General features: G+C 35.5%; 1 protein-coding gene across 2 annotated transcripts in view; it reads right to left on the bottom strand.

Moving 5' to 3' along the window:
• LOC145258076 (uncharacterized) overlaps positions 1-20000 on the bottom strand; it is a 546496-nt gene that overhangs the window by 156906 nt on the left and 369590 nt on the right. The gene's annotated exons all lie outside the window — the stretch shown is intronic.

The raw sequence follows: 20000 nt of genomic DNA, 5'->3' as shown, positions 1-20000 counted from the left end.
GCAGCTATAAAAAAAATCTGCAAATAATCTATTGCTGAAATTCAATATATAATAAATACATTTACTGTAATACTGAACGAAATACTAATACCTGAATTAAATTCTTTTTTCATGTAAAAATTCACAAAATTCTTACTAATCAAATTCAAAATTAACCCTTTAGACCCTGACTCAATTAAGAAATGATTACTCAAAAAGACGATAGCGATTAGCAAAATTATTTGATAAGGCCAAAATATCGGACGCGTATTCTTTTTAGTTATGTTACTAGCACAAATATATTGGCCGTGCAGGATTGGAAAGGTTAAGTAAGAATTTTAATATATTACTAATATTAGTAAGATTAATATTTTTAAATATCAGTCGACAAAAGAAAGTATTTTCTTTTAATCGAGCTGTTCTGTCCTCGGTCAGGAAGGAGAAATCTTTATAGACTTTGGCAATTTTTATTTTTTTCCCAATCCAGAGTCTCCTTTTTTGAGGATGCTGGATTTTTCATCAGCTTTTTGAAAGATAAGTAAATAGGGAATATATGTAGTATAAGACTTGTTTACTAATGTTTTATACGGTGCGTAATAAACCTAATTAATGCTTCATATATCTGCCTTTCATAATTTTTCTCATCTCAAATTATCTCTAGCGTACGTGGAGAGGGGTTTTATTTTATTAAACATTTAATCATTTTTTAACTCTGAATCCCACCCCAATTTTAAAATTTAGATGTATGTTCTTCGTAAAGTGATAAATCTCCTTTTCAAGACGACAGGAATCGATGTATTTCTGATTTTTATAGGAGTAAGTCGAATAAGCTGCATCGATCAGCACCGTGACTTAACTCATTGAGTAGTGTACTTGCTTGCGACACCCGGTATTCTTTTAAAAGTAATCCATCCAAGTACTAACGAAATTCAACGTTGCTTCATTTCGGTGATATGAGTTGGAAACTGTTTCATAATCGTACGTTTTCGCATTTTTAATGAGTGTCCTAGATATGGCAGTGAATAGTTAGTTTCATAACTCCAGTTGGGTCTGTTTTTTACTTCAAAGTAATCCGAAAATATATGGCCGGAAAATGGCCGACTTTTAGAGTGTTCGTTTTGTTTGTAGATTGCCAAGCGTTCGAATCTCCGTAATTACACTTACACTCGACTTTTTTAATGTGAGTTGCGCAGCATTGGCTTCAATAAAACCCTCCTTATTAAAAAAAAAAGCATTTTAAGTGGTAGCCGTTTCGTTGGGGGGTTTGTTGGGGTTTTTGTGTTGTTGTTTTTTTTTTCTTGCCTCGAAATATAAATAGCCAACTTTAAGAATTCGAAAACTTTGTTGAATCTTCGCGAATCTGTCGTCAGTCCGAACGAATCAAATCCTCTGAACAGTCGAAATATAATCCAAATAAAAAACTAACAGCGATTTGTTGAATGTTTTACCAGAACACAAACCAACAATGTTGTTGCTGTAGCTTGTGCGTCGGCAAACAGCCGAATAACCGAAAACCATCGAGAAATAAATGGCAACGTCGTTCGTTTCGTTTCGTAAACCGAAATTCTAGTCAACCACCGTTGCGTCCATCATCTTAAAAAACATATGGATAACACTGATTCACACCCTTCACAAAACCTCATTCTTTCAATAGAAAGAAGAATTCTAAAAAGACTGACAATGAACGGATTGTTCGTGTAAGGCTATTTTTGTTTTCTGTTTTCGTCTTTTAATTTTTTCGTTATCGAAAAAGAAAATTAAAATGTTTTCGACTCAATAAAACGGAAGGATAAAGCATCTATTCAGCAAAGAGGTTGTTAAGTTATTTTATCTTTTGAAGAAAGCAAAAGATATATACGATGTCTTTTTTTTCCTGTGTTGTTTTTTTATCTAATACAATAAAAATGAAGTCTGCGTCTTTTGTTGACGCATGCGTAAATGTAGCTGTTGTTTACGCATGCGTAGTTGTATTCGTTGTTCACGTATGCGTAGTTGTGTATATTAAATCAATTATTTAAACATTAAAGTGTGCTTTTTTTGATAGAATTATAAGTTTTAGAGTCTGAAATAATTTGTGATTTCTAAAGCTTGCTTAGCTGTGAGTACAACAAATACTAGAGTAACCCAATATCCTTAGATATTTTCAATTCAGCATATCACTTTAATGTTGTAAACCCCACAGATATAAATAATATATCAGTGCTTTTACTAGTTCATAAAATGTCAGCTAGGCTTCAACCTCTGTCCGTTCGATGAAATGTTGTACACCTCTGCCTGTAAGTATTTTAATGGTAGATGTTCCGACGAACTACAAGCCCTTTGCGCCCTCGACGTAAATACTCCCAACAAACCGGACAAACAGCAAAATCCCACAACTACAAAGTAGAAAACCTTCTATTCTAATAGTTTCTTCCCTTTGACTGCTAGACTTTGGAATTTCCTTCTAGGTTCCTGCTTCCCTGACTGTAATTACATGCAGAAGTTCAAGTGTAATGTAAACAGACATCTTGCTGCTCAACTCCCTAAATAATATTCCTGCAAATTATGTCCCAGATAGTAACCCTCGACATCAAAATGGCAATGTGCCTTGTTTGAGGTGAAAATGCAATAAAAAAATATGACATCTAGTTAGCAGTGGAATGGGAACATAAATGGACGATAGCATTTAATGCTACTAAGGCAAAGCTCCTTTCCTTCAACAATTACAAAGAACCTTTCCAGTCACAGATTGCCATGTATAATAAGGTTCTAGCTGAGAGTTCATCATTCAAACTCCTCGGCCTAACATTTATATGTAACATGGAACAAATACATAGAAGACATTGTCAAGGCTGCTGAAAAGAAGGTGGTCTCCCTTTACACTGCTAGAAAATATTCACACTAGACAGTATCTTATGTCTCTACAAGGCCACCATTCGCTCATGCATTAAATATGGTTACCACATATGGATCGAGGAACCAACCACAAGTCCCTCTCTCTCTCTCTCTCTCTCTCTCTCTCTCTCTCTCTCTCTCTCTTTCTATCTCTCTCTATTGAACAGGATTCTCTAAAAAAGAATCTTCAATCTAATAGGTTCCGCACTGTCAGCGATCACCGCAATGTTGCTTGTTTTTGGAAGTACTTTAATGTATCTCGACGAACTCGTAGTACTGGTGCCTCTCGACGTAAATGCAAGAGATTGATTTGGAAGCAACATAGTGAATTGATTCAGGCGAAGTAATTGAATAATTCAATTCAAGGAAGAAAATTTGCATAAACTTTTGAAATCACTCCTTCTGTGGAGATTCGTCAAAATTTGATAACACGTTTATTTCTATGCATAACATTTGACCAGGGTTTAAACAATGCTGGACATAATCACGCAGTCAGTTAACAGCCGATAATTAGAAAAAAAAAAATATTCCTATACAATAACCTTTACCAAAAGCAGTAAAATTCAATTTTTACCGACCTATATAATTTTAAAATGTGGAAATTGATTGTAAGTTTTATTATTTCTGAATATGTTACCGTTCTTTTTTGACAGCCAAACACGAGTCAATCAAAGATAGTGATCGATTTTGTTTGGAGATGGTTGTTAATTTCAGACTTAAAATATTATAAAATACGGCTTACGCGCCCACTAACCCTAAATTCAGGGGTGTTAGTCGCACTTAAGCTAAGTAGTAAGATAAGTCATTTAAAAAAATAAAACAAATTAACGAGTGAAACACTGCCGACAAAAACAACTAGGTTAGCCATATTCGATTCTGATTGCATCCGAAGAACAGAAATCGATAAAATCATATATTGAAAATAAAACTATATTTAAAACTGTTTCAGAAGTTTAAAATTATGCAGGTCAATAGAAAAATATATTTTGCTGCGTTTGGTAACAGTCATTTTTTGGATATTTTATTTGTTTCAGATTTATCGGCAGTTAACTATATTATGTTTTAGAGACTATGCGCCAGTAATTACCGATTGAGTTAACTAGTGTTAATTTTAGCGTGTGTCACATTAGTACATGTCAGGATAACCTTGCTAAAAACGGAGTGTATTCAGAGGCAAGTCACGTGATCTGAAGCGGAGTTAAAAGATCAGATTCACTACACAAAACATATCGTCGAACGATCACGATATGACACGTCACATTTTCGAGCGAGCAAAACAAAGGGTTTCTCGTTACTCTTTCCATGAAAGTCAAGCGAATGGGACACACTAATGCCGTAAAGATAATCTAAACTGCCTCTGTCCGACTGTGCCTCTCATTTCTCAAGCTAGAATAAGTAAAGTAACTAATTAATTAGTTTGATAGTTTCTCGCCCTTCATAAGTAAATTCTCTCCACAATAAAACCTTAAAAACTCAGCAAAGTCTCCTTGTGTTTTCATCCATGGTCTTAGTTAAACAGCCGGTCAACAACCCCTAGGAGACACAATCACAAATCAGAAACGACGACAGGAAAAAACGACTATAAAAAAGACGCCGTATAAACACCCCGCGCACGTATCTCTAAAAAGACTTTATTTGATTGGATTATTGATGGCTCACAGGCGAGAAGATAGTGTGTTAAACTGTACCATAGTCGTTGCTTTTTAAAACGGTTTAGAATAATCTTCCGTAAAATTTTAACGGTTCAGAATAATCTTCCGTAACATTTTTACTGTTCAGAATAATATTTCGTAATATTTTAACAGGTCACACACGTTGCAAATGAACGTTTCCCAAAAAAACAGAGGACAGGAAAAGAAAATAAATTCGAGTATTTTTTTTCCGTTTTAACAAAAAGGTATTTATTTTTGATATTTTCAACAACGCTTTATATCTTGTTTTAAGGAGTTCGCTTTTTTCTTTTATTCCGACTGCAATGTCAGACGCTCTCATTATCCACGTGGTTCACTCGCTTTCATTTTCTGGCCATGGATCCTGCGCTATCGACCAAGCTCCAACCTCTGTCGCATCACCGCAGCATTGCTTCTTCTGAACGCATTTTTTTCTCCGGTCCTTGTGTCTTTTATTGTCTGTTTTTTTTTCTTCTCTTCTTCCACTGTCACGTCACATTGCGCAGCCGGCTTGATCATTTGCATATTCCAACGGTCATAAGGCTGCTGCTGCTGCTGCTGCTGCTGCTGCTAATTCAGAGCTAGCGGCTCTCTTACACGATTGCTCGTTGACGACAATGTTACTGTGCGATCTCTCATTGATGGAAATATAATGTTTTGAGATGGTCGCTAATTTCAGGCTTAAAAGATAGTAAAAGGCTTGGTGAAAGTATACTAGGGGACCACCCGAAGACAGTCAATGTGCATTGGTTGTCCAACCTGCATAAGGGTGTTTATTCCGAAAGCCGTTCTTAACATGTGATGGTTGGGGGGTGCTTATTCCGGAAAGCATTTTCTTATTTTCAACCTCCATATAATCAACTTCTTAAAGATATGTCTTCGGCTGGTCCCCTGTGCACTTTCACCAAAGTCTACCAGTAACCATGAGTTTGGGGTGATAGCTAAACTTATAAGTGGTATTGGGTGTCATTTAAAAAACAAAACTATATTTAAAGAATGAAACGCTATTAATTACAACAACAGATTGGTCGGCCATATTCAATTTTGTTTTGTTTCCGAAAGACAGATATCCATAAAATCTTATACTGAAAAACAAAAATAAAACTTTCTTTTTTACTTGAGGGGGGGTCACCTCTTATTAAGGCCCGAATGTCACTCGAGGATAAAGGTTTAAAAGAGTTTCAAAATTTAAAACTATGCAGATCGGTAAAAAAAATGTAAATTTTATTACGTTTGGTAACAGTTATTTTCTGTATATTTTGTTTGTTTTAGATTTCTCGATTGTTAATGATACTACATTATTATCCAATGTCGATCTAGGCTTAGACTGAATTAACCAAGGGAGATTACTCATCGAAAATTATCCATGAGGCTAGCTTTACACGTAAATGGAAACATTAATAAAAAGCAAGATGGCGTCAAATATCTACTAAAAGATATGGACATTACCGATTCACGTCTTTTGTTTTCTTTTGTTTTGTTTTGTTTTGTTTTGTTTGTTTTTTTTGCTTTTTATATAAGAATTATATCAAGATCATCACAATGAATATTTTGTATTTGTATGGGAGTGGTTGATTTTAGGATGGTAAGGATGAATATAAAAAGAAAATTAAAAATAATTTTCAACAGAAGAAAACGGGAGAACAAAGCATCCATTCACTTATAAGGTTGTTAAGTTATTTTAGCTTTTGAAGCAAAGCAATAAAGCGTTTTTCTTTCATTTTTTGTTGTAATAATATCGATAAAATCTCTAGTATATATAAACACGAGTGTTGTTCGCGCATGCTTATATCCTATCAGAAAATGTACTCATCCGCTCTTCCACAAAAACAAGTTGGACACAAGGTGAGTGTAATGTGGGAAATTGTAATTAAATATACGAGGAGCGTGCAATAAATAATGCCGCTGACCCACTTCCAGTTGTCTGATCTAGCTGAAATTTTGCATGTGCAATGATTTATAATCTCTACGGGTTATGTGGCAAATTACAGCTCTGAACTAATTGTGGTTTCTGTTTTACAGCTCTTTGAACTGAGTCAGGTGTGAAATGGAGCCTGTTGAATGTCGAGCAGTGATCCGGTTGTTGTATTTGAAAGGACGCACACTAGAGGAGACTTTTGATGAAATGAAAGAAACTTATGGTGATAATGCCCCATCATATGACCTTGTAAAACGCTAGCCGGAAGTCTGTCGAAACAGCTTCCAGACCTGGTCGCCCCCCCCCATTTCTGCCATTGATGAGGTATCTGCCCGTCAAGTTGAGGCTGCCATTTTGGAAGATCGGCGCATTACTATTCGACAAATAGCCCAAGATGTCAAGATTAGTACAGGGTCTGTGGAAACTATCATTCATGACCATTTGCATATACATAAAGTGTCTGCCAGATGGATTCCCAGGTTGCTCACACCATTCCAAAAGCGAAAACGCGTCGAGTACTCGAGGATGAATTTGGAGATGTGCCAAGAAGATGAGTCAAAGTTTTTCAAAAGACTAATTACACAGGATGCAGTGGTAGCACTTGGACTCACCACCTCCAAAGAAGGCAAGGGGCAGCCCTCCGCTGGCAAGGTCATGCTCACAGTCTTCTGGGACCAGGACGGAGTAGTGATGACAGATTTCTTGGTAAAGGGTACCATAATTGCAGGAGCCTATTATGCTTCACTTTTGAGGAAATTAAGGGAAGCTATCAAAATCAAGAGGCGGTGCAAGATCAGCAAAGGTACCCTCCTCCTGCAGGACAACGATTCGGTCCACAACTCGCATGTCGCCAGATCAGAAGCACGGGCGTGTGGTTATGAAATCCTTCCCTATCCTCCCTACTCTCCTGATCTTGCACCCTCTGACTTTCACCACTTTCCAGCCATGAAGTTGTTTTTGAAAGGAAAGCGTTTCCCAGATGATGCAGCCTTGATTTCTGATGTCACGTCGTGGTTTGAGAACCAACCTGGGGTGTTCTACAAAAACGGTCTCCAGAGCTGCATCAAACTATGGGAGAAATGCATAACTCTGGGTGGTTCCTATGTAGAGAAAGACTAATAACTGTGCCAAGTTTCGTTGCTCTACTGCTATGGGAAGTGGGTCAGGGGCATTACTCATTGCATGCCCCTCGTATTAAGCATTTGTAATTGTTGAACAGATACTCATCCATATTAATATGATGTGTCTTTATATTCTATTTGGGGTTTACAAATTATGCACGACAAATAAAGACGCAACAAATGTACGACAAAGCACGACACTTGCTCCTGCTCTACTTTATTTGTGTGATATTTAGATACGTCATTTCAGTAAGCTGGAATTCTCATGTTAAGAACAAGAAGTAACACTAAAAAACTATAAACAAATTAGTTGGGTTTTTTTGTTTTGTTTTGTTTTTTCATCTTTTCAGACTGATGGGCGGAAGATTGAAAAAAAAATTAACAATTTGTTGATATATTTACTTTTAGTTGTTAGCTTTTGATAAAAAAAATAAATTAAAAAAACACTTACTATATTAAAAAAACAACAAAATAAACATTTACAATTTAAAAAAAAAATAATATTTTTCCTTTTAACTTAAGATAACATTTTTTTTATTCGACTTTTTAAAAATATTCCCACTAAGTTTTGAAAAGAAAAATGTGTTTATTTTTTACAAAGATTTTTAGCGAAACAAAAACAGGGGGACCAATGAGTCCTGCCTAAATTTGCCGTGACTAAAACTTCACACGAATAGAGAATCGGCGGGAACAGTTGTGCTTTGTCGTACATTTGTCGTGCCCTACTTTGTCGTACATTAATAGCAAAAATCGCTAAAAAATATTTTAATATAGAATTTAATAGAATTTTAATGTAGAATTTAATAGAATGATCCTGTAGACCTGAGCTCATCTCGGATGTGCTATTAAAAAAGTGCTCAGCCGAAGTAGCTCCAGTTCTCTTCAAATTTTACAACAAATGCCTTAATGAATCTTGCTTTCATGCCTGCTGGAAAACTACTTCTGTGGTACCAGTTTTCAAGAAGTCTGGTGAAAGAACTGACCCAGTAAATTATCGCCCCCATATTAGTCTCCTCCCACATTTCGCCAAAATATTTGAGACCATAATTAACCAAGCGTTAATTCATCATTTTACAGATGTTAAACTTCTGACTGACCAAAAATATGGATTTAGGCAAGCCCGTTCCATAGCAGACATCCTAACTGTAATCTCTGAACGTATATACCATTCACTGGACAAAGCGGGGATGGTAGAGAAGTAGCTCTGGATATATCTAAGGCTTTTGACAGGGTATGGCATGAAGGTCTTCTCAGGAAAATCAGATTATACGGTATCACAGGATAAATACTTAACATAAATAGATCCTTCTTAGATAAGAGAAAAATCCAGTTTGTTCTCGAGTGTCGTACATCTAAACAATATGATATAAATGCGGGAGTGCATCAAGGGTCTATCCTTGGACCTCTATTATTCCTAATATTCATAAATGATCCCTGACAAAATTGTCTGTGAGAACATGACACCAAACTCCATAACAGATACGACAGGAAAACAAATCAACACATATCTAAAGAAATGACAGAAATACTAGAGGATGCACTCCGATCTATAGTGGAATGGGGACAAAAACAGATGGTCACATTCAATGCTGCCAAGACTAAACTTGTTTCCTTCAATAATTACAAGAGACCTTCTCTACCACCAATAGTAATGGCTAATGATTCTTTATCTGAAAGTACGTCTTTTAAACTCCTCGGCCTAACGTTTACAGGAAACATGAGTTGGAACAATTACATTGAGAGTATTGCTAGGACCGCTGTAAAGAAGGTAGACTCTCTCTACCGTGTTAGAAAGCTACTAACGCCCGAAAATATCCTGTACCTCTATAAGGCCACCATTCGCCCATGTATGGAGTATTGTTCTCATATTTGGGCTGGTGCGTCTGCTACTAGTCTCTCGCTCCTAGACATGTCCAAAAAATAGTCGCCAATCTGATAGGCCCTGAACTTTCATCTAAGCTTCAGCCTCTGTCCCATCGACGAAATGCTGTATCTCTGCCTGTTCTACAAGTATTTTAATGGTAGATGCTCCGACGAACTGCAATCCCTTGTACTCCTTCGACGTAATTATCCTCGTAAACCCGACAATCAGCAAGATCCCACACATACACAGTAGAAATCCTTAGATTTAAGAGAGCCTTCTACTCCATTAGTTTCTTCCACAGAACCGCTAGACTTTGGAATTCCCTTCCGAGTCTCTGCTTCCCCAACTGTACTGACATGCAGAAGATCAAGTGTAACGTGAACCAACATCTTGCTGCCAAACTCCCTACATAATACTCCTGTAGCTTATGTCCCTGATAGTAGCCCCCTATATCAAAGTGGCAATGTACCTTGTTGGGGTGAAAATGTGATTAAAAAATGTTTTTTAAAACCATGTTGATTGTTTTAAGGGGTCATATTTCTTTTATATATATATATATATATATATATATATATATATATATATATATATATATATATATATATATATACGGCATAATAACGATGACACTTTAAACGACGTTGGGCGTGGCCTGTACCAGATGGTTGACTATTTGGGAACAGTAGGCACTATATGTATTCGGGTAAGCTGGTATGTAATGAATCTCCGATACCTTGCGCAGTCCCTAGTGACCCTTGACCAAGGTGTACCAACTGTTAACCTCTCACTGGTATTCTGGAGGATATACAAGAGATAGATGGAGTTCCTCAGCCATAATGAAGACAATACATCTAAGGAGCAGCTTTGATGGAAAACTAAACCAGACAGAGAGTGCATGCTGGCGCTGTATCGCAGTCTTCTCGCAAAAAAAAAAGCCACGCTTCCGATTTGTCATGAGCCAACACGAAAGTGATAAGGCTCAGAAAACTGTCATCAGGATGCTCATGTCAGTATACCATCTGGTCTAGGAGAGAAGTTGAATGCCTATTAGATCCTATCCTCGAATGTCTAAGGTCTTTTTGTTTAGGGGTTTATCAGGATAACCTGGCATGCTTTTATTTTTTTACTATAAGTAAACCCTAAATATTCAAAATCACAGCGGCCCAAATGAGATCTTCTCGATATGATTAACTCACACTGGCTTTTACGAGCAATGGTGCACATTTTACAATTGTTGTAACCTCAAATAACAACAAAGAGTTTGATACTACACCAGACTAGATAAATCCTTGTCTTCGAACCCGGTAAGACTAAGAGACTACGAAAAAAATATACTATAACATATTTAAATGGTCAATTGGATAGAGGAAAAATATGTTCTCAACTTCTTTACTAACTCGTTGTTTGAAAGGTAAAGGGGGGCTTTAATGGAATATTTGAATATCTATGTATCGCATAAATAGATCAAGTGTTTATACCAAGAAGAGAACCTTGGTTTCTGAAAACTTCAACTAAAGTTAAATGAAATAAAAGGTATAATCGAGGATAGCGAAACATAAGGTAATTATCTTTTTATAGAGACTTCCAGGGGAGTATGAAACCGCCATGTGAAGATGGTAGGTTTTTGATCAAGCTCCAATCTATAACCCTCATCTGTAAAGTATTTGCAGCCAAAACCTGTTGAGCGTCAACCATGCCAAAGAATTTTCCTTTCTTCAACTGTGTACCTAAACTAAACAGAACTAGCATGAAATTCTTTCCAAGAACTTCCCATCTGTGGAATACGATACCGGGAAACTGCTTTCTAGCTGGGTACAATATGGTCTTTTAACTCCAATTTTAACGGGTATTTATTGAGCCATCCACTAAAATAACCGAATTCTGTCCATTTATTAGGTCAGTGCAAAATTTTTCGTCGATTTAAAATTACACTTGAAAATGAAAAAATCTGTTTTTGAAAATCTTTATTCATAACAATAATGGTCTTAGTTCTGTATAAATTATCTGTCAATGAGTTTATAAAAGGCTCACTCATTCTGTAGATTTTTATGTAAAATATGAATCTAACTTATGTTTAATCTCCTGTTGTGATGTTAACCTAAGGTCGTCTGAATGGTTTTGTAATCCTCCCAATAAGTGGATTATCAGAGCAAGTTAACTTAGGAGAATATGCATGACGGGGCAAGATTTAAAAAAAACATCTTCTAGATCTTTGCTCAGTAGTGCTGTGTACAAGTATTTTTCTGATGGAACATGGCTTTATATCTATCGAACAAAGAAGGCGTTTTGAAGATGAACTCTTTTCAATTTTTAATTAAAAATATTGAACCAAATTAAGAAGTTGTAACTAAAATTTAAAATTATCTAAAAAAAAAAGTTTTAAATAAAATACTTAACTTTAAAATAAAAAGTTAAATTTATAAACAAAACTGAAGCAAATAAAAAAGAACTTTCAATTAAAAGTTTAGAATTTCGTATCAGAAAATTTTGCATTTCGTTAAAACATTTCAATTCAGAAGAGAGATTTGTTTGTTTGTTTGTTTGTTTGTTTGTTTGAAAATCAATTTTTCTCGTGTACAGTGGAACATTTTTGATTTGTAGTACAGACACACACACACACACATATAGATATATATATGTATGTGTGTGTACTACAAATACACACGCATATACACACACGCACACGCATATATATGTGTGTGTGCACTAGAGATTAATCTAGGATCTTCGAGTAATATAACGTTGCTTTACTTTTATCGCATTCTCCTTTTTTTCCACAGACAACGTAACGCAATGAGATTTTATTTTAAATTGTACATATTTTCTATCCATCCCACCTTTTTTTTAAAACAAAAATCCCTCGATACAGCTTTGAGAAAACTAGGGCGAAACCGGTCAGCTGACTCCCCACTTTTTTTCTTCTCTTCTCCTCGTCACCCCGCTTACTTTATTTTAAAACGTTTTTAACCATGAATCATAAAAGTCTTCTCTTCATGATTGCTGTATTTAAATTCTGTAACCCCCCCCCCAAAGAATCATAAAATTTGATGTACACATATCAATATATATTTCAACAGTGCTCAATACATAAGTAAAGTTAGGTATTGAATTTTGAAAATATATATGGCAATTAAGCTACACAGAATTTTCTGCGTTTCATCGTCGTAAGGATTCGCTATGCTACTGTGTAGAAACGTTTTCATACAACAGCGAGGATGAAATGCGGAGAATTCTGTGTAGCTTAATTGCCATATACATTTTCATACTCGACAGATAGATAAATAGACAGACAGACAGACAGACAGACAGATAGATAGATAGATAGATAGATAGATAGATAGATAGATAGATAGATAGATTTCTCTTTCGCATGCTTACGGTTCAGAAAAATGTTAGATTGTCTCAGCTTATTCGTTTTTAGCATATTTTTTACACGCCAGCACTCAATTTTACTACCAAGAGATTGTTAATTCTGTCGTTGCTACTGTTACTTTAATTTATATGCCTAGCCAAACTGGAAGTGGATGGGCAAAATCGGATGTTCGAGCAAAAGTCGTAACAGCATTGTCGAAACACGGGGATAACGATCATCAAAAAAAAAATTTAAAACTGTGCCAAACAATGAATCTGTTTATTTCTATCTGTTTTATTTTAATCCTTAAATCAAATGCCAATGCAAGTTATTTATCTAGAAAATTGCGATAAAAAGATCAACTTCCTGTTTTTATTTGATTTTTCCCGCGTCTAATTAGATTCATCAATTTATGCAAAGGAGCGTGAAGTAAGATGCATCTAGGCATATACGCTTACAGAAAATTGAATTGGTTTATCGTTATAGAATAATTGGCGCGATAAGGCGTTGGTTATAAGGCGCTCCTTTTTTGCTTTGCGAGGGAAAAGTAAACAGTCGCCATAATTTAGCGCAGCGTTATGAATACAGAAAATTGACCAACAAAATAACAAGGAGTTCGCCGAGCATATTTTTAGGATGGTGTGTCAATTAGTCACGGCATTTACTTCCTTCTTACTGCAGGAAGATGTGATACAAGATCGAAAGATGGGGAATCAAACCAGGGCTCCTTAAAAAACGGAGCACTATTTTAAAATGCCTGGGTATCGCTGTCGACATTTCCCGGTTGAAGCTCTTCAGGCAGTGAACAATAAACTTACTCCAGCCCAAAGAGGCGTGGCAAAGCCTGAGCGAATGATTTCCTAGGACTACCCAGAAAGAATGGATCAGCCCGGCAGATAGAAGTTTCCGTCTGGACTGATTGTCGAGATTGGAACACATTCCGTTGTAAAACTTCTAAAACAAAAATCAGAATGGAACATTGCAGCGATGGGACAGGGGCTGGAGCTTGGTTGGTAGTGTGAGATCTAATAGATTAGAGGTTCTTTTGGGGGAATTGATATAACAGTCACAACAATACTCCATGGATGGGCGAATGGTGGCTCTATAGAGATACTGAATACTGGCAGGTGTGAGAAAATTTTTACACCCGGTAGAGGGAGCCTATCAACTATCAGACTTGGCAGTATATTTTGTATATTTGTTTTAATTCATGTCATCTGTTAGATTTTTATAAAAAAAAATTATTCAATTCATAATTTACTTAACAAAAGAATACCATAATCTTTTAAATTGAAAAAACCTTTGTATAATAAAGAGTACTTATAAAATATAATAGCTTTACTTATACAATAATGAGGTACATAAGGCGATCGAGTGTAAGCACATATTTACACAGAAAGGGGACTTCCTACTTTGAGCGTGTACCGCGCTAGACGGTGTAGCGTAATCTGAAGACCCTGACGAAAATGTAGGTCAATGCACAGAAATGTTTGAAAACTGATTATTTTCATTCAAATATGTCTATTTACAGAAATTTTACCTGTATTTTGTATTAATTAAATATGTTTTTTACAGAAATAATTAATACTGGCAGTCTTTTTAAATATAATTACTTAAAATAAATTAAATAAATGGAAAAGAAAATGAATGAATATTTACTTGATATGTTGTGTTATTTAAATAAAACAAACAAAAAAAAACTGTCCGGATCGCTGATCAGGGTTTGTTTGAAATCAGTACAACTTGAGCACACCTCCAAAATAGACGTAAACACAAAGCAAAGTCTCTTACACTTTTAAAATAAATAATACGTAACATAAATAATACGTAACAGAAATAATATGTGACATAAATAATACGTAACATAAATAATACGTAACAGAAATGAATAACTTTTTTCTAGTTACCACGCTGACAGTATGAAGGGGTCGCGGGGTGAGGTGCGTGTGTGTAGAATGACAGTGAAATAATGTGTCCGCTTGTCCTGTCCGTGGTCGCCCGTCTCTTCTTCCCTCGTCGTAGTCTGTTGTGCTGCCTCTATTTTTATTGGCATGGATGACGTCAGAACATTACACCACGCATTGTCTGAAATGTCGATCAGTCTTGCTGGCCTAACCACCGGGGATTCTAATTCCCCCATTTTGACTTCTTTGATGTAATTCCCGGATCACCTGGATCCAGGATCGCTGTCTTGATCCAGGATCTGACCAACTTTTCTTTGATTCATTTTCGCAAGCCCGGAAAGACAATCGTCCACTTCTGCCACCTGTAACTCGGCCCATTTTTGTATCAAACATTGTTCAAAAATATTACTTTTTTTTTTGCATATGATAAATTAAAATAAAATAAATGTAATCAAAAAGAAAATGCGCATTTGTCCAAACATAATGAATTAAACTCTATAATACACATTCGGTAGATGATATTAGCGATTTTTTTCCTTTGGTGGGGGTCTTCAGATTAGTTTACACCGTTTAGTGTGGTCGACTTTGAAAGCAGGAAGTTATTTGTCTGGATAAATATGCACTTAATCTGGCAATCGTTATAGAAAGGAAAGTTTCTTTCTGGTTGTAAAATGGCTCTCTGCCAAATCTGTCAGCGCAAAATAAACATGGCAGGGCCGGAAGTGACGAAACAATCTTTCGTAATGTCATTTCAGTTTTTCTTTTTACTTTGAAAGCACCCTAATCTAATTAGATATTACAAACGTTGACATAATTAATAAATCTGTACTTACACGTGCATTAACTAGTAATAGGATGATCCCAATATTTTTCCCGATTCCGACACAATTATTGCTTCTGTTCTAAATTCCCGATTCCGATACAATTACACATTTCAATTCTTTATAAATCTGTAAATATTTAACTATAGAGTCGTTATTTTTCCGATTACCAAAACAATATAAGTTAAATGTGCAGATATTTTCTCAAACGTAAAAAAAAAACATTTGTGGAATATGATCTATGCATTTTAATTTTACTGGTAGTTTCAAAAGATATAGAAAAAATTAATAAAACATTTTATTTTAAATAAGTTGGATTATATAATAAGAATATATGCATTGACATATTTTTCCAGCAACACACACACACACACACACACACACACACATATATATATATATATATATATATATATATATATATTCATATGAACACATATGTGTGTATGAGTTAAAAGATGTGGAAGCTTTACGCAAAATATTGATTTACATTAAGAATTAACGAAAACAAAACTAAAATCTAATTCGGTGGATATTGACTATAAAGTATAAATGTATATTTGCGAATACATAGAAATTACACGTTTATTCGGCTTCCCTCTGCCAAGTTCAAATTTTTCAGTCTTAGCAGCTATTTTTATCGGGTAAAAAAACAAATCGAATCTATAACACAGCGGGAGCGCGCATGCAAATGCATGCGAAATGATGCCACCGTTAGGGAAAAATAAAGACTTTCAAAAAGGATATCATGTTAGAGACGAGAATAACGTTCGAGATCACGTTAAAGGCGTGGGTGACATTCGAGAGCACATACGAAAAGACGATTACGTGAAGTATGTCACAGTACGAGTAAATAGGGAAATAAATGTCGCTGTACAATAAAACAGCGAGTTAAAGTTCTTTCTCATTCTTGGTCTCCTTTGCGACTGAGGCTGCAACGTGTTGATTCCCAAACAACGTTACATATCCGTGGACAGAAAAAAAGAGAGAGAGAGAGTGAGAAATATAGAAACAAGATTTAAGATGTAGATGTTCTGTCTCTTTTTCTTTTTTGCTTTTTCTTTTGTTTGTTTGGGGTTTTTTGTTTGTTTGTTTGTTTGTTTGTTTTTATACTAGAATGTGTACCTGCCATTGCCCGGTATTAAACATAACGTCAAATAACTTAAAGAAAAATGAAGTAAAAAAAAAAAACGAAAAGAAACTAAGACATGTGCATGCGGATATTATGTTTTTAAAACAGTTTACTTCTTGTAAGTAAAAAAAAAATACTGGATCTGAGATCGACACTAAAATCTAAAGACAGTGAGTCAAGTACGATAGCGATTAGACCAGCTTGCCATTTTCTCATTTTGACCTATTAGCAACTTTTTGTTCCGGATGAGAACAAGATTGAAACGTTTTCCATATGTCTGAATACTTTATATACCAAATTTCAAGTCTGCAGATACAAAATTGCGCTGAAAAATGTCCTCACACACACATTTTTATAGACATACTACCAGGTCATCCGGCGTTGCCTGGTCATAAAATGCGGATAAATATCATATTTTAATTAATACAGAAACTGATACATGTGCATGCGAGTATTATGTTTTTTTCTAAACAGTTCACTTCTTGTACTTAAAGAAAAGAAGAAAATACTCGGACTGAGATGGAAACGTAAACTTAAAGACAGTGAATCAAATGCAATAACCATTAGACCGGCTTGACACGTTCTCTAAAAAGTGTTTTCACACCGACTTATTTTTAACATAAATCTGTCATCTGAACCATTCACGCATGCGCATTTCTGGGACAGTTAGTAAACAGATAAAAATCCGATAATCCCACCACCACCACCACCAAGTACCAATTTTTAAATTTTGACCTATTAGCAACCCTTTTTCCGGATAAAAACCGATTAAAACGTTTTTCACATGTTTGAATACCCTATATACCTAATTTGAAGTTGTAGATCAAACATTCGTTGAGTATATAGGTTGAGAAGTGTTCTCATACATACACATATATTCTCACTCTTATAGATATACTAGCATTTCAGCCCAGGATTGCCCGGGTGTTTGGATGTATATGTTGAGCAAATAAAAAAAGTGGTAGTAGGAAGGCAGGCTCGAACCCGTACTACGAAGGAGGAAAAGAACAGGGAAAAAAAACTAACGTCTTTGCTGTTACGACCACTACCAAACCGGAAGTGACTTATGTCTAAATTAAGGCTACACAATCGAAAAGAGAGAATGACTCTAAAAATATCGGCGAAAAAAGCGATCCCTCACTGTAGAAAAGTGTCCAGTTGAAGGTGAAGATATTAATGTTTTTAGCCAATTTTTCGATATTTGTCGTCTGAAAGGTCGAACTTCAAAACGATACTGATCTTGTGAAAATCCGTCGCCTCTGTTGAAAGTTTTAGGCGGACATGCAAACATACATACATACATTTATATATTGGTAACTAAAAGTTTTCGACCCAAACCGATGAAAAAGCTTGCCATATCTCTGAGTACCCTTTATGTAAAATTTCAAATGTTTAGACCAGAAATTGACTGAGTAATTTGGTAGAGACCGCAGAGGTCAATTTTTTTAACTTATTATGACCTCTTAACATTTATTGTTTTAGGCTCAAATCAAATTATTAAGTTAGATCCATGTCCAAGGAACCTATATCTAAAATTTCAAGTGTTTAGACCCAAAATTGTCAGAGGAGTTTGATAGAGTTCTCAAATGTCAAATCGTTGAATTTTTACCCCTTAACAGCCAAATTTCTGGCCGAAAATCAAGCACAAAGATTTTCCCAAATCTCAATACCCTGTATATCAAATTTCGAGTCTGTAGACTAAAAATTGACAAAGTTATTGCGTAAGGAAATGTACACACACACAGATACGTTCATTTTTATAGATATATATACTGGAAGATGTATCCGGCGTTGTTCGATATCAGACGTAACGTTCAATAACTTCTTTAAAAAAATGAAGAAAGAAAAACGGATAGAAACTGAAACTGAAACATGCGAGTATTATGTTTTTTTTTTCTAAACAGTTAACTTTTTGTTCGTAAAATAAATAATCGAACTGCGATCGAAGCCAAAATCTAAAGACAGTTAATTACGATACCCATTACACCAGCTAGACATGACTATTAAAAAATGTTTTCAAACCTTACTATGTACAAGGAAGCTGTCATATTTCACGACCGCGTATGCGCACTCGTGAAACAGTTGAAAACAGATAAAAATCCGGTGGCCTCCTACCTACCAATTTTTTCCATTCAAATCTCTTAGCAACACGTTTTTCCGGATAAAGACAAATTAAAATGTTTTCCACGTGTCTGAATACCCTATATACGAAATTTCATGTCTGTTAATCCAAAAGATTCGTTGAGTATATCGGTTGAGAAGTGACCTCACACACATATTCTTACTTTTATAGATATATCGACTAGATAGACTTATAATAAAAGAAAGAGAGAAACGCTGGATTTCTCTCGTCTTTTCGGTAAAATCTCAATTCGATTCAGATTGCGCATGTCTGCACAGCAGGCGTCTTCATTCATATGCAAATCTGAACAAAGACACACGCTGTCGTTTAGCCCGGTCTCTCACGACACTCGCGTTATCTGCCGGCCATTTTTTCGTGCACTGCGAGCATGCGACTTTGCCTCATTTTGAAAATCTCGTTGCAAGTCTCGTCAAACGAGGAAAGAGCGCAAATCTTGAACCAATAGATATTATGACGTTTTTTTAAAACGCTGTTCAAATATGCGTCTGTGTTCTCTTTTAATGTCTCCCCTAGAGTTCCATTTTTTTTTTTAAAGAGAAGCTCGTCTGGAATTACCAATCATATATCGATATGTTTTAACTATCTATACAGCTATTCGTCTATTCATCTTGCTTCCTTCATCTACTTTTCTCACTCTTTCTGTCACTCATGTGTTAAGCTCTCTAGTAATGAAAATATCGGTTGCTGTTTTGAGTAAATACTGCTTCGGTCAAAATATATTTATTTTGTAATATTTATTTATTTCAATTTTTACTAGGTAACTCCGTTTATACAAGGGGCAAGGGTCACTCGAAGATAATCGTTAATGAGTGTCAGGTAGACTATGATGGTACTTGGGTAGGTTTTGATTAGAGAAAAGAATTTATTAACGTTACATATTAAAACGCCCATGTTATAGTCAACTGGGAAGCATCCCTGCGATAGTATGTTCTTTGGGAATCACCAATAACAAAATTACTCGTAGTAAGGTGAAGGTTGACAGAGCGATTTTTCCGTCGATTGTTGGTCTGGAACTCAAACTAAAACAAACCTTCATCGCAAATATTAAAGTGTAGTATCTGTTTTGTCCTGGGTTGAAGGGAAACTCTAAGACTGAGAAAATAAAATGGATGGAAAGAAATGAGATGTATGAGAGAAAGGTAAAGTCTAATAAATTGTTAAAAAAAAAGGTTGTCGTACAATAGCTGCTTTAAAAATATTTTGTACCGTAACTATTATGGTG

The sequence above is a fragment of the Euprymna scolopes genome, chromosome 3 (genome assembly GCF_053919585.1).
Source record: "Euprymna scolopes isolate OS-2025 chromosome 3, ASM5391958v1, whole genome shotgun sequence".
Classification (NCBI taxonomy): domain Eukaryota; kingdom Metazoa; phylum Mollusca; class Cephalopoda; order Sepiida; family Sepiolidae; genus Euprymna; species Euprymna scolopes.
Note: the sequence above shows the minus strand (reverse complement) of the source record. Positions and strands in the feature narration are given on the sequence as shown.